We start from the raw sequence: 10,985 nt of genomic DNA, 5'->3' as shown, positions 1-10,985 counted from the left end.
TCTCTCCATCACATGAATATGGCTTTTACACAGGTAGGTAATCCCATTAACTTCATTTCCTTTCATATCAGCTGTTGACTTGAAAGCAACTCTGTACCTGAATACGGGCTCACAGGTGCAGTGATTTGCAGGGTCAGTGTTCAGTCTGACCTAACAGCCAATTTCTAAGCTGCCCCAGGGCCTCAGCCTTGTCCCTGTGTCAGACAGGCTTTGGTGCCCTGTTGGCACCATCATGAATGAATGGCTCCTCTCTATCGTTGCAGCCTTCTTCATGCGGCCGTTACCAGAGTGATCTCTGTGTCCTGGAAGAAAGAGAAATACATGGCTGCTCGAGACTTTGTGTTTTCTGCCTGCTCTGTCTTTAGTAATTTAGTTGAACGAGACTAGGAAAACCCTTGCATTATGGACTGCTAATTCTCAGCACACATCTGCCTTGTTAAGTATGACTCACCAAGCTCAAATTGCAGCGTGTTTATCCATTTGAAATCCTGAAGCTTTTACTGTAACAGAAAGAAAATGACTGATCCCCTCGGTTGTTTTCCAAAATGTTACTATACTAAGGATTTCTAGGAACATCACTGCTTCCATAGATAAAGCATCAGGTTAGATTTTATTAGTGAATATATGCTAAGCAATGTGCATACAGAGTTGAAATGCTATCTATAGTTGTGAATTAACCCTTATTTTTATATTGTATCAGCTTATACTCTTTTTTTTTTTTCTTTCTGAGTTTTGTAAGTTGTGTTTATATGTTCTATTTTGGGAGGATATTTGAGAATCTGTTCAAAAGCAGCATGGAGTAGTAAAATAAGCAGAAGGCAGGACCTCACCACTTATAACTCGGGTCATGAGACTTATTTACTATTTATTACTCATATTATTTTCCCCTGATAATATTAATATATATTTTGCTTCATCATGATGGTTTTCTTAGACACAAAAATCAGATTGTCCCTTTCTTGGATGATGTTCATTCTGAAGCTCCTGAAAACAGAAACAGAAGAAATGGTGCAAAAATACGGACAAATGAAGGTACTTGTTCAAGGTCACCCTCCAGGCAAGTAGAAGAGCTGGGAACAGATAAATACTAAGATGGCAAATGAGCACTGTGGAAATGCCAAGGACCAAAGCGTATGTTTTCTTTTGAGGGGAACTACTGGGTGTGTAAAATAGAGCTACTTGAATAATTAAACCTGTGCTCTAACCTGCTGTACACCCTGTAACACTCACACACCAGGCTTTCGGGGAAAAAATGGTGTTATGGAAGAGATGGCAGCTTCTGGGCAGGAGCTGGCTGGGGGGTGGTGGTTCCTGGGCAGATGTGCCGACTGCAAGCACAGCTGCTGGGGAAGGGACAGTTCCCCATGCTACACTTTGGGTGCTTCATAACTGCTCTCATAAGAGACAAAAGGGCTGGCTAGAAAGAACTGGTTAGAATATCTGTAAGTGTGTAAGATTTGGACTTAAAGCTTTCAATTGGTTTGCTTTTGGAAAGTTTTCTAGGCTGTCAGAGGGTAAAAGAAGAAAAAATGGGTTTTCTTCAACTTTTCATTAAAAGAACTGGAATGGAATTTCTGCAAGAAATAGCACTTGTAAGGATATAGACCATCTTTATTTAAAAAAAAAATACTTCAACTGAAAATTTTTGACCAGCTCTAATTTTGAACATTACGCAAACACCATGCCTTTCCCTGTTGTAGGAGGTGGAGTTAGCTAGCAGCAGCCGTGGGGACAGCGTGAGTAACTTCTCTGGAAAACCACCATGCTAATGTGACGGGGAGTGGCCACAAGATTCGGGAATCGTTTTATTTATTAAAAGCCATCATTCACTCACTGACAGGAAGGACAAATAAGTTATTGTGGCAGTGGCCCAAGATGTGAAAGCCCTGGCACTCATTCCTTACTCTACCTCTGTGCTCTGAGCCTCAGACTAAAAAATTCTCAGAAGTATTAAATGCTGAGCTGTTTTTATTTTAATTTGCCATCCATAAACCGTGAGTTTCAACACTTCCCTGCTTCACATAGAGTATCGGGTGGAAAAGAGCACGTGATGTCTGTGGAGCTGTATGGCCACAAAAGCCAGCAAAACATCCAAGGTCCTGTTGCTAAGGAATATTAAACAGGAATTCTGGGGGCAGAGGAGATATTGTATCCAACAGTATCCCAAATTCTGGGGACACAAAGGAAATGAATAAACTGGGGCTCATTCATCTCGGTACCATTTGAGAGATACGGACAATGAGTTCTCACTGGGAAAGAACAAAAATCAGTAATGGAAGTTTTATTTTCAAGGCACTAAACAGGAAATTCCAAACAATGGAAAGTTTAAAACATTAAATCTAGCACCAAGACCATGAGTGTATTTCCTTTCATACATATTTGTTTAGATATGAAAAGAGTGAAAAATATTTATTGCCTTTTCTTCAGTGGTAAAGGCAACATTTTTTTAAAAGTCGTAGGCATCTGGTCATGGGATATGTTTGTACGTAGCTGAGACCAGATAGGCTGTGGATTTTATGGATTTGTGTATGGAGATGCAGAAATCGCATAGCTCTCCGTGCCGATCTCCCCTGCATTCTTGGGAAGAGAGAACTGCAGAACTAAGCACTTCTGACACTTGAAGAATTCACCAAGAAACATTCGCCTAACCCTGTGATTACTTCTATCCGTGCCTATAAACATACTGTAAATCATTATGGTATGGGAAGTTGTCTCCTTGCATTGATTGCAGATAACAGATGACATTTTAAACAAGAGAAAAATGAAGTCCTCCTGCTCCTGACATTTTCACCACTTCTTTTCTTTACTAATTTTCAATGTCAGAGACAGTTTGTGCCAAAGTGCTAAAGTGTTGCTTCCATAGATTTGCAAAGTGAATTAAGCTATCCATCCATCTCCTCTGAAGAGCGTATTGATATGCTCCTTGCTGTGTGTGAGGGATGAGAGAAACAGCTTTTCAGAGGCATGGTACTGGTGATTATATTTAAGAATTAACAGTTAGGCCACTGGTTTGCAGTTGTATCCTTGCTTAGATTTTAGCCTTCTGTCTCTCAGAGATCTGTGACTAACTGTTCAAAACTGAGATGTGCACCCAATAGCGCATTGCCTTGTACCCCAGCTCCCTCCCTGCCCTCTTGCTTTATCTCTCAGAGCTGCTTGGCAGGTTTGTTACCAGAGTTAGACATACAAATCTGGACATAAGCTAATGAAAGGCCTGCACGTTTCAAACCCAAAGCCCTTTCAGTCACCATAAATGTGTTGTACCCAGGAAATCTGTCCCCAGCATGTTTTTATCTACAAGATCCATGACCCTTCATGAGAGTCCCGTAAGAAATTTGAAGGCCAGAGCAAAAAAACTCTTCCCTGGATCTATACAGTCACTAGTCCTGAGTCATCAAAAATTATGAACAAGGTTTCCTGAAACAGGAAGTCACAAAAAAGTAAGTAAATAAGCAAAAGTGCACATGTATTGCAGTCTTTTAATTCATTCCTATTTTCAGAGCTCCCAAGTTCACATTTTCCAGTTTTATTTCATAAACTAGGGCTAGAATATTCTTTTTAAAAAAAGAAATGGAGATACCGTTCTTTTCCCATGGCTCCAGGAACTGCAACTTTAAAAAGGCTTTCCCCAACACCTCCAAGTATTGCAGTATCTTTACAGATAAATTCCAGTCACGACCACTAACTTCAATGCTCTGTTTTAAAAATATAATATATGCCACCATGCTTGGGAGTAGCTTTGCAGAAGGAAATGCTTTTAAATAGACACAGATACTTCTAGCGTTATTAAAAAGTGTTTGTCTCCTAAGTAATTTTGGGTGGGGAACAAAAAATAGTTGCATGTGACAATAGCGAAACAACGTAGATGATACATCCTGGACTCCACCAGCTAGCGACCAGTTCTCTATCAGTCCCACATTTGTGCGTATAGGCCTTTTAAAAAAACCACCAGTGGCCCAAAGCAGATGAGCAGAGGGGCGAGCTTAGGAACCTACACAGCTGATCACTGGCCTGGGACTGTGCCTGCTTGTGTCTGAGTCCTTGTCTGACCTCAGGAGAGATCTTGCCCCCTCCCTTCCTCCTGTGCCTTATTTATCCTGTTTGTAAGATGGGGTTAATGATTTTGACTTCTTTTGTAAAGCATGTTGAGATCTGCCAATGAAAACTGTCACAGGAAGAAGGCAAGGACTGTTACAATGACTGTAATGGTCATTCCCAGGGCTTTGGAAATAATGAAGATGGTACCGACCCAGAAATAAATCCTTTCGTTAGATGGGCATTCATTGGGTGCAAAAATATGAATTGCATCAAATACTAATTGCATCTCTTGGGTAGCAAATCTAGTTCTCCCTTTATTTGGAGGTTAGTATCTTTTTCTGTGATTTCTAGAGGACACCTCTTAGCAGCCTGTGCCTGCCCAAGTGAAATATCTAAACAGTGGTGAAATGCTTTGCTGAAATATACCTTTCAAGATTATTTGCTGGGAATTAACATTTTGTCTAACTCCTTCATGGAGCTACTGGATCCCACTGCTGTATTTGCACTTCCCTGCTGAGCTCGATTTGTAGAGCCAGCTAAAACATTTCCCTAATTCTTCTGGTGTGGTCTAGGCCTTCAGATCTGAATCTTAACCCTTTCCCTCATCTCTAATAACCACAGCAATGCCATTTTGGCTAAGCACTTAACTTGATTTCCTCTTTTTGAGTGAAATTCACCCCTGCGATCTTTGCGTGGCAGGGCCACATCACAAAAGAGTGATGAAGGCCATGTGACTGCCTTGCTTCTAGAGATGTCGTGAACAAATGTGTCCCTGAACCCAACTGCCATTCACTTGGTCTGCAGGTCTGGCTGCCATCCCCGGCACAGATATTAGTGTGTCTGCCTGGACAATTCTCCAGGATTTGTCCCCAGTGTGAAATCAATAATGTCTTGCCAGGGATTTTAAAAGAAAGGCAAGCCAAAATTTTAGCACAGTGCAAATGTGAAACAAGTAGTAGTAAAAGACCATGGGATCAATAAACATCTTTGGCCAAAACACTTTTTCTTAAAAAAAATCTTGGAGGCAATTACGTTGCTTAAATTAAAACCTTGTTAAATAAGAGCACCGACTACAATGAATCAGTGAGAAGTCCAAGGTTTTTGTTAGCAGGTTGTAGCCCATAGCGACGACAGACTGATTAATACTGAAACTGCCTCCAGCAAAGGGATCTTGTGTCAGGAGATGAGACCTGTGCATTACTCACAGAGGTCTCCTGGAGAGGCCAAAAGCACTTTCAGCCGTGCAGTTTCAGTCTGACAGTGGGTCAAAATGTACAAGCTTGGAAATGAACAGGAGAGAGTTTCACCTGCCTTGGGAAGTTTAAGATAGTAATATTCATAACACAATTTGAAAGACTTCTATAGTTCCCATCCGGTTAGCTACGCAACAGGATCTAAATATTATGCTTTCAGAAAAGGTTGTTTTGTTGGTTTTATTTTTTTAAAAACCTTTCCCTCTACTCTCCTTTCCTTCTCCCCTCTTCTCCCCTTTCGCAAATCTTTCATAATCGAGATACTTTTCTCATTACAATTTCTGTGTCTGACATTGAAAAATGTTTTAAAATTCATAGCACATTGCTTGATGTTAAACTTTGCTCAATAATAGACCATTAGTTTACTTGATGCATGACTCTCTGAATACTTTGTTACAGTAAATATAACAAACTCATGATAATTACTATGTGTAACATGTTTGCATTCAAACATGACCTTGAACTTACTTCTCAAACATTTCAGAAATGTCAGCTATGATGATGATCTTTGTTCATTACTGAAAGGAGTTTCTGGGTCTGAATTGTGTAACACACATTTATATCTATTAAAAATGACACAGTAGAGCTATTTTTATTGTTTTAAACTTTTAAAGCACTTTTAAATCTCAGTAGCCCTCTGAGTCATGCGATCCTGTGACCATCTCGGCACTATTCCAATCCAAAAGTCTATTAAAAGCTTTGACAAAAGGAACCTTAATTTATTTCAGAAGCAGTGACAAGGCCAACCTGTATATTTATTAACATCCTGCTAAAAATGACATAGGCAGATAGCAGCACATTTTGCTAAGAGCTATACAGTCCTAATTTACAAAGCAAATGGTATTATTTTATGTAGAAATGAATGCAACAGGGTGTTCGTCTACACTGGAAAACATCCGCAGCAAGTGAAGGCAATACAGCGGTGTAGCCCCTGCCTTTTTAATCACCTGAGCTTAACGTTGATCTGTCAGTTCCAGCTGGATCAGCCTCTCTGCAGTGAATGCGACAGCTCAGCAGTGCATTCCCCTGCCTGGGGCTCATCTCCCCCTGCGGCGGGAGGGCGTTTGGGGCACAGGACGGACTTTCGCCTCTGTTCCGCAGAGCCGCAGTAGCTTGGTTCGCCGTCCTTGGTTTGGGCAACGAGCTAAGGAGCCTACAACTGACCAAATGGTTCAGGCAACTTGCCATGGGAGAGAAAACTCTGTGAGATACCATGACGGCGAAAACACACGCCTGCCGAAGTCTCCTGCCTTCTAGTAGATGACAATGACCTTTAACTTACAGCTGAGAAGTGACCCTCACCTACACTGTCTTCTGCAGTCATTTAATAGCTTTGTTCCCAGTGGAAAAAAACAGTCCTCGTAAGGAAGAAATTGGCTTTTGTCTAGGAACTGGTGTGGCGTAAAACCTAAGTGAGTGCCTCCAAACCAGAACATGATGCGATCTCAGCTGGAGCTGCCTGTATTCAGAGGATGGCCAGATTCCTTCCCTGCTTCCATCAGTGTATCTATCTTGCTCATATGCTACATTCATGAAGAGTTAAAATTAGAGGGTCCCTGTCCTTGTGCTAAAAGCAGCAGCCAGTTCCACTTCTCTGATGCCTGTTTGCTTCCAAAGCACCGAGACTGCTTTTAATAACAAAGTGAAAGTGACACTGGTGCCAGTCATTTATATTCCCCTATGCGCATTTACATTCAGCTTCTCCCGCGTCTTTCCTAAATTAGGTACTGTCCACATTAGAATTCAGGCTATGCCAGCCACAGCTATGTTTAAATGTGGTTGCATACTAGTACGATTCCAGCATACCATTTCTGACCACAGGGGAACAAGGATTTTTAAATTGCTGCTGTTTCCCTTCCCTCCCAAAGCAGTATAAGCTGCACTGTGCTGTTGATGGCAAGTCAGGCCTTCAGTCGATGTAAACTGTGTGATTTTGGTAAAGCCATATGTATTTTGACCTCTCAAGGCACTGCTTCTGTTTTTCTGGATAGACTATACGGACCATGATTTGGTACCACCGTTATTCTGGCAAGTAGAAAACGCATGGATCGTGTTGGTCAGTTCATTACTGGAGGATGCTCAGACCTTTTGGGGAGAGACACAGAATGGCATAAAAAGAAAATCCTCTGGGACCACAAGCATTGCATGAGAACTCTGTTAAACAGGAATAATAGCAGAAACACTCCTTATAGCACCTCAGTAACAAGGCTATTCCTTCCTCTTTGCAGCTTAAATGCTGCAGTTAGTTATGTAAAGTACTAAAGTAAAAAAGTATTAAGACAACCCTTTGAGCAAGAATTTTTTACTCAAAAATATGCTGTGGATTCTGCTCGCTTTATACTACAGTCGGAAAATGGAGACTTTAGATAATACTGTGATTTGACTTGTGACACTCAGTGGAATAATGCACTAGTGTAAAATTGACCCATGGATGTGGAGAATTCGGCCCTTTAGACTTCTGTTTGAAGAGCCATTAAATGCTGGCTTTACGTGACGATAGACAAGTCAATGCCCTGCAGTTCACAAAGCAGCAATGCAACAACTGCATTTTCAACCCCTCTGATAAAATCTCATCTAAAAACTGAGGTGTTGGAGCAGGGATTGGGGCTAAAATTCAGAAAACAAACTGGAGGTAGGCCACCAGTTTGCCTGTTGCTATTCACTGAATGATGGAATCACCTTCCTCATGTGGAAGTCAGGTTTAAATCCTTGCCTATGCCTTGGCTCATATGGCTGAAAACTAGGCTGTGGTTCACGTTCAAACTCTACTATAGACCTATGCAGGGCAGAGAATACATTTTTGACTCCTTAAGGTGAGAAGTAAATTACAATTTAAACCAGAAAGTTGCAAATTTTTTTCTATATCATCAGGAAAGGCAATCTAGGAATTGTCACAAAACCATTTCTGACAGGGCAGACAATGCAGTTTTTCAGATAGGAAAAAATGAGTGTTTATATCCTTAAGAATACTGTTTCTCCCAAAGACCTTGGAAACTTTTAAGGGAAAAGTATCTCAAGTTTCAATTAGGAGACTCTCTTGAAAGGCCTGGTACTTGGCTCTTCTAGCCAGGCCTGTATGTACATACGCACCCACCACTAGCAAGTGGTGTAAAAGGCAAAATGAATTTGTCGAGCACACTGTTGAGTATGATGGCATTTCTGTGAAAAGTCTGAGAAAAGGACTACTGGTAAGGGAAAGAACAGTGCTTGTTTCTTGATTAAGAAGGTGGGTTCGTACCCCGGAGATCCGTCTGTGCCACAGACTGATTACCTGGCATTGGGTAAGCCCCTTACTTCAGTCACGACTCCGGGAAGCCACAAATATCACACTTACAAACGGAGACAATAAAAGCTAGGAACATAATAGCTTTTTGCCCCTGACCTGTCAGTAACTTCCCCTCTGCTTTTGGTCTACCACTGTCCCAACAGAGCATCCACCATCACATGCCTCACCACTCTTCTGCCTGACATTGCTGATTTGGAGATTGCTTGCTGGTGGCTGGCAGAGATTACAACAGCCACACAAGCTGAACGAGGGCTAAGGGGCTGCCTGCAGTCACTCTTTTGTAGAGAAATGAAAGGAAGGCTGAGTTAAGGTTGGAAAATGCTCTTGAGTGAGAAATACCACTTTTGATTCACCTATTAAGAATCTATTACTTTTTAAGGAAAAAAAAAAAGTAAAAAAGTATGTTACTTTGTAAGTCTCGCAGGAGGGAAGCCTTTAATGGAAAAGTATCTCAAGCTTCGGTTAGGATACTATCTCAAAAATGTCTCAAGATCATAAATTAGAATAATCTAATTGGACTTACCTCATTTTTATACCAGCTAAGAATGTGACCCTCTACATCTCTCTGCAGAAATCTTCAGTCAGAAATTATGCTTCTTTATAAAGTGTTTCAAAGCCTTTGATGAGCTGTTGAATGGCAAATTTCAGTGCTTTAGGCCACCTTCTTTAACTTAATGTAATATTTGTGCAATTAAAGTGATAACATATTTTCGGTGTGGTGTCCATTTGAGTACTGCTAGTTCTGTCTCCCTATAGAAGAAAAAAACTTTATTTAATGGGAATGACCAAAAGCAGTAGGTGGACTAATTTGTGTTTTGGGTATGTGAAGGAGTTTTTTATTTTTCAAACAGAAACATATTCTTTTGATTAACAGACTTTCAGTCTTCAAAATGCCTTTGCTATAGCCATGTTTGGATGAAAAGCGTATGTTCACCTTCTAATAAGCTGTTATACTACTGCCGGCACAACTTCTTACCACAGGTTTGCCACAGGAACCATGATTCACACTATCATGTGTTCTGGACTACTTAAAATTACAGTTATTAAGCAGTTCTGAGAAAGGCAAAGCTCTTAAAAAATCAGCACATCCTGCAGGGCCTCAACTGTTTTACAAACATGTCAGGTATCTCATCCCTGCCACCCACCCCACTACGAATACAGACAGGCATTTTTATAGGGTTAGGTCCAGAGCTAGATCCTGCAACAGTCTCTTTTGACCCATTCATCTTTCAGAAATGTTCTTATTTTTTCTTCCTTTTGTTTTCTATTTTTGCCTTTCACCTTCCAGTTTTTTTGCTACTACTTACCACTTCGTGTTTTCACTTCCCTGGTACTATTTCAGAGTGTTCCTAGCTCTCTTTTCTCTGTAGCTTCTTGCCAACCCTTCTTTTGCTTCACACTTCCCCCTACACCACAACCAGTGTGCATCCAAATAGCAGAGCTGGATCCTACTACGACATTAACCAATATCCAACAGAGCCAGATTTGGGTCACCCTTATTGTCAGTCTTGCCAGTATATTGAGTCCAGCAGGGTTTTTTTGCCACTTTTGGGGAAAAAAAAAGGGGGGGGGTGATAGAAAACGCTATTGCAAAGGGCAGTAATTTTTTTTTTTTTAAATGGGTGTGTCTGTCACGCTGGGGCCCACAGCTTAAAATAAATAAAGTCCCGGGATGACTGTGCTGGCTAATTTGCGAGATAAGCCTTTTATGTTGGGGATTTTGTCTGGACAAAGTGAACGGGCTGGAGAGCTGAATATGCAAGCGAACCACTTACCGTGCCTCTTGCATCACACACACACATAACCAATACGTTAATCATCAACGTTCAAACACCAGACGCGATGCCAGAAATAACTTGTGTGTGTTGGTTTTGTTGACCTACCGAACGTCTTCGCTCTGCCCTCTCCTCCCCAGCCCTCCTCCACGGCGGGCTGCAAAGCCGGCGGGCAGATCGGGGGGCCGACAAGCCCCTTCCTCCTCCACCTTCGCCTTTGGGGAACAGCCCCCCGGATGGCCAAGCGTTCCTCCTCCGGCCTAAGCTGCCCCTCTCCCCCCGTCAGCCCTCGCAGCCTCCGGGCCGCTGCCTGCCGCCTCCCCCGGCAGCCACGGCCCCCCCCGCCGGCCGCCTGCCGGGACCCGCCGCCCTCCGCCCCGGGACACCCGCGCTCCGCCCGAAGGGCTGCCGGGACCCGGGACGGGACGGGACGGGGGCTGGGGGGGATCCCCGCTTTCCCGCGGGGAAGCGCCGGGAGCCCCGCGGGATGAGGCGGCCCCGCGGCCGGGCCGCTGCGCGCTCCCGCCCGGCCAAGCGCGCTCCCGGCCGGCCCGGCCCCGGGGCCGCTGCGCGCTCCCGCCCGGCCAAGCGCGCTCCCGGCCGGCCCGGCCCCGGGGCCGCTGCGCGCTCCCG

At 43.0% G+C, this 10,985-nt stretch overlaps 1 long non-coding RNA gene across 1 annotated transcript; it reads right to left on the bottom strand.

The window, feature by feature from the left end:
- Nucleotides 1-2,266: 2,266 nt before the first annotated feature.
- On the bottom strand, nucleotides 2,267-10,596 carry LOC138684462 (uncharacterized). Its single transcript, XR_011323740.1, has 3 exons — nucleotides 10,461-10,596; nucleotides 9,101-9,327; nucleotides 2,267-7,376 (listed from the first exon to the last, which is right to left on the bottom strand). It is a non-coding gene; the product is annotated as an uncharacterized lncRNA (long non-coding RNA).
- Nucleotides 10,597-10,985: the final 389 nt, after the last annotated feature.

This window comes from Haliaeetus albicilla, chromosome 2 (assembly GCF_947461875.1).
Source record: "Haliaeetus albicilla chromosome 2, bHalAlb1.1, whole genome shotgun sequence".
Taxonomy (NCBI): Eukaryota; Metazoa; Chordata; class Aves; order Accipitriformes; family Accipitridae; genus Haliaeetus; species Haliaeetus albicilla.
This window is presented reverse-complemented; position numbering and strand designations above follow the sequence as displayed.